This window comes from Scyliorhinus canicula, chromosome 10, assembly GCF_902713615.1.
Source record: "Scyliorhinus canicula chromosome 10, sScyCan1.1, whole genome shotgun sequence".
NCBI classification, from domain to species: Eukaryota; Metazoa; Chordata; class Chondrichthyes; order Carcharhiniformes; family Scyliorhinidae; genus Scyliorhinus; species Scyliorhinus canicula.
The window spans coordinates 118,695,610-118,700,344 of NC_052155.1; the positions used below are offsets into that span (position 1 = coordinate 118,695,610).

At 47.1% G+C, this 4,735-nt stretch overlaps 1 long non-coding RNA gene across 1 annotated transcript; it reads right to left on the minus strand.

Annotated features, from left to right (window-relative positions):
• Positions 1–2,540: 2,540 nt before the first annotated feature.
• On the minus strand, positions 2,541–4,079 carry LOC119972956. The gene is made up of 3 exons (XR_005462194.1): positions 4,006–4,079; positions 2,695–2,778; positions 2,541–2,612 (listed from the first exon to the last, which is right to left on the minus strand). It is a non-coding gene; the product is annotated as an uncharacterized LOC119972956 (long non-coding RNA).
• Between the last annotated feature and the right edge of the window lie 656 nt (positions 4,080–4,735).

The following is a 4,735-nucleotide window of genomic DNA, read 5'->3' on the forward strand; positions in this document are numbered from 1 at the left end:
CAGTCTCCATCTCCGTGTTGTTGGAATGTAAAATATAGCCATTTAAATTGCATCGACATCTTTGGCTGTGAGCTCAAGTCACTGGAATGGACATTCATTTCTTTGTTCAAAATATATTCAATCAGGGATTTCTAGCTGGTCACTACAAAAATAATTTTTGATATACAACATGTTTTCCTGACAGAGATAAAAAAAACCCCATTGTGGCTAGGTCCAATGCTGAGATATTGAGGTAGAAGCACCTTCACTTCATTTAGCATTGTTATGGAATGCAAAGATTGGAAGTGAGATTTCCTGTTGACACAATGTCCACGAAAAAGAAGGCCTAGACGTCTCAGTTAGCAACAATGGGTGGCATGGTAGCAAAGTGGTTAGCACTGTCGCTTCACAGCGCCAGGGACCCGGGTTCGTTTCCCGGCTTGGGTCACTGTCTGTGCAGAGTCTGCACCTTCTCCCTGTGTCTGCGTGAGTTTCCTCCGGGGGCTCCAGTTTCCTCCCACAAGTCCCGAAAGACGAAGCTTGTTAGGTGAATTGGACATTCTGATGCCGGAGATGGCAACTGGGGGATTTTCACAATAACTTCATTGCAGTGTTAATGCAAGCCTATTTGTGACAAAAATAAAGATGATTATTACACTGAGTGTATATAACCACTGCCTGTGAAGATTTTAGCAACTCAACACGACTGTCTAATTCTTTCGAGATCTTTTGATTGTGAGTTTAAGGGGATCCTATTTAAGTTCAGCGAGCACACTAGAGTGCGTGGAAGGAGAGCACATGTCCCCTTTATTCAGCACCTGCTGCCATATACAAAAAAGATTTAAAGGTTGAGTCTTTTAATGAATGAATGTGGCTAATGAATGGATGAGTGGATGAATGAATGTGTATGTGGAGGCGGGTAGTCAGGTGAGTGGGTAGTCAGGTGGTCAGGGGTGTATTCGGCTACTCTAGGGGACAGTTGGGAAGGAAGGGTAGCCAAGTCAGGAACAGTTCAGTGGTCATGTGGGTAATCAGATCAGGTCACAGTAGTAAATTGGATTAGGTTTGGGTGCAGTTGGTGGTTGTGGAGGTAGTTGGATGTTCAGGGGTGTAATTGGATGCTCAGGAAGATAGTTAGGTTGGCGGGATAGGAGGGTCGGATCGGAGGGACAGTCAGGTTGGCCTTGTGGGTAATTGGGTTGTTTTGGGGGTTAGTCAGATGGTTGCAAGATGGACAGGCCTCATCGGGGAGCAGTTGATCGGGGTAGACAGGTAGCTGGGTGATTGTGGTGAGTAGTGAGGTGGTGGGCATAGTGACCAGGTGGCAGGGCATAATTGGATGGTTGGCTGAGGTGATTGTGGGGTGTTGGTTACGCCAGGTGTTAGACTAAGTATTAAACTGTCTAACATTTCCAAGGTAAGCATCCAGGTAAATCCTACATACCTGGCCTAAGTCTCCACCCTAACTCAGGATCAGCGGGTGCCAGGCTGCAGGGAATCAACCCATGGCACATTTATTCCCTGGCAATACCCACAAATGTTTGCAGTTTAGGGTCACGATTCTTCGAAATTTTGACACCGGTGTCAAAACCAGCACGAGTGACACCGGAGTCAACGGGCCTCTGGGCCCAGGCATTCACCCCTTCCAAGGGGGGCTAGAATGATGCCGGAGTGCTGTGCGAAGCTCCAGCGGCGAAAGCTGACCTGCCACGGCCGGCGGGGATCCATGCATGCGTCCCACAGCTGTCTCCATGCCAGCCCGCGGGCAACATGGCAGAGCCCTACGGGGGCCTGACGCGGAGGAACATAGGCCCCCCCCGGAATGAGCTCGCCTGCATATCGGTTGCCCCCGATCACGGGCCTGGCTCAGTCCTGGAGTCAGTTCCCCCTGTCCCCCCACCAGGATGGCCCCCACAGCCAGAACGCCGAGGTCCCTCCGGGTAGGCCCATGCGTAAACGACGCCAGCGGGACTTGGCGGGCACTTTGGCCCATTCAGCACGGAGAATCGCCAGTGGGGCCACTTTCAATGGCCCCCAACCGGCGCCGCGGCGATTGCCCCGGCGCGATTGGCGGCTATTCGCCCATCAGCAGCGAATCGGGGGCCCAGCATCGGAGCGGCGTGGCGCCCCCCCCACCCCCCGGCGATTCTCCGACCCGGCGTGGGCTCGGAGAATCCCGCTCTCGGACTTTCTCAGGGTACTGACATACATCTCCTATCACATGTCCCATCTCTGATGATCCAGAGATAGGACGATTTGGGCCAAAATATTTTTCTAGATTAATGCAACCATTAGAATCTCTTCCAAACCTGAATAAAAAAATGTGTCAAGAAAGATCAAGTAAAATATTTATTTTTAACTGTGCATGAAAAGTCTGTTAAATCCCAATGAAAATGAGAAATAATCCTGGTTAAAGTCATCAACAAAAGGCATGGAAAATTAATTTATCTCATAAATAACTGTGCAATGGAACGAACTTGTTAACATCAGTCGATTATTTAATGCTGGATTTACATTTATTGTCACAACCTATTGTGTGTTTTGTCTTTAACTTTTACTTACGGCTTGCCAGCACATTCCAGAATGGTCCTCTGTATGATAACAGCAATTTATCTGTTATGTAGATTCAGTACCTTAGCAGAACATAAATCAAGCAGTTTAGTGATGGGTCAGAATGGATGTTTGATAAGACATAGACAATAAAAGTTTATTTACCAAAGTAATTCTTTCATCTCTGGTGCCAGGCTGACTATTCCTGAAGATTTACTCCTCCAAATAGCTCACCTCTCCTTCCATTTCCTGAGAAATGAAATTTGTGCTGTTTGAAGTCGATAGATCAAGTGCTGCCATTTTCAAATCTACTGACTGCAGATGCATTCAAGACTCATGCCCCAGAATATGACTTTCACCACTGGATTTATTTTGGAATTTATTTTGGATGGAAAATTAGAGTTGAAATAATAAAGATCTAGCAAACCCAATTCAGTGATTTAATAACTTTGGTTATTTTACAGAATTAAAACCATGTTATAGTGAAGGTTTGAGTAACCACTGGCGCAATTCAATGGCCTTGTGTTGGGAAGAGGCCATTGAATTCTTGACATTTGAAATGCCTCACAAGATTTCACGGAGTCTCACGAGACGTTGCGATCTAGGTCTTGCTCTTGCTGGTGAGATCCAGATATGCACATAGTGAGCAATTAGACTCATTTAAATATGCATTTGCTGGATTCCCCCAGGGCCTGGGATTCACTAGCCAATTGTGGGAGATCACGCCAAGGGTCTGTTTCGTACTGGTCCACACAAATATAGGCCTGTCGTATTGGCACCAAGGAGGGTCTCCCAGGCATTGGAGACATATGGGTGGATGGGTATTGGGCAGGATGGCACCCTGGCACTCCTGCTGAAACCTGGTCACATTGGCACTGCCAGCCAGGCACCTTGGCACTGACACCCAGGCACTCTGGTAGTGTAAAGTTACCAGGGTGGCACTTCCAGATCAGCTGGAGAATTGCCAGGCTGCCCAGGTGTCTGTGCCAGGAGTCAGTCCGGGGGTAAGGGGGTGGGTTCAAGGACCCCGGAAGATGTACGTTGGGTGAAGTGAAAGGGGTCTGGAGGCTGCGGTGGTGTCGCTGAGGCGGGTCAAAAAATCGGGTCCGCCTTTAAAAATGGAAATCACATAAATGTGACCTTGGCAGGGAGTTCCTTGTCGAAGACCAAAAAAACGGCAAAGTACCATTGGATAGCTAAATCTTTCTCGGTGCCTCCACACCCCACTAAATGCACCCGAAACCAGACATAGAAATATTTTTATGTGCCCCACATTGCTCAATTAAACATGGCCACGAGGGAATAATATGGCAGCACAACATCATAGTTGTGTCCAAATATGTTCAATTATGAGTTGTTTTATTTCTTTATAATTAGGAATACTCACAAATAATTATGTGCCGACTGCTTGACATGTTTGAAATAAGTTGTTGTAAAGTAAGCAATATATCTTGATAAAATTAATTATATACTTACTTTGCTCAACGGAACCAGGAGCAAGGTCATTTTCTACTCTTGGCGGGATTGTAGCATCAGAAAAGAGGAACAAACTGACCAAAGGATTAGAAAAGACAGATAATACTAGAATCAGAAACAGTATTGCAAAGTAATAATATGTACATTACTCTTCAGATCCCAGCTGAGTCTGAGGTGCCAGTTCCAAGGCTGGCCAACTTTTATATCAAAGTCTATTATCCTGTCCATGGGCACCCTGCCCATGAACAGGGGAGCTTGTACTCACAGAGGCTCATGGGTAGACTAATTCGGGGAGCACTAAACCCCTAGGTTTCATGCGGGTTATAAAAGCCACGGACTAGTGGAAAGGATATGGCCCCCTAACCCTCATCCCTTACACTTCATAATGCCCGACTCATACCCATGGCCACTTATAGCCTCCATGTCAACATAATACCAAGTCATGCCAACACATATCCCATCATTTGCCATTACACCCGACATGCCAACTCACCCAGTAGCCCCAATGGAGACCGCTGCAGCAATGCTGAGGTGAATGGCAGAGGTCTTCCAAATGATTTCCAAGTATGGTCTCCAGTGGGAAAAGGGGTGTGATTCCCACTGGGTGGTTGGGCGTGATCCAAATCACAGTCACTCCACACTCAGATATGTTTTTGGAGGAAGAGTGAGGTTTGCACCAGCACCGAGAGGCGTAGGGCATAAACACGCTGGCTAGCCTGGAGGCACAGAG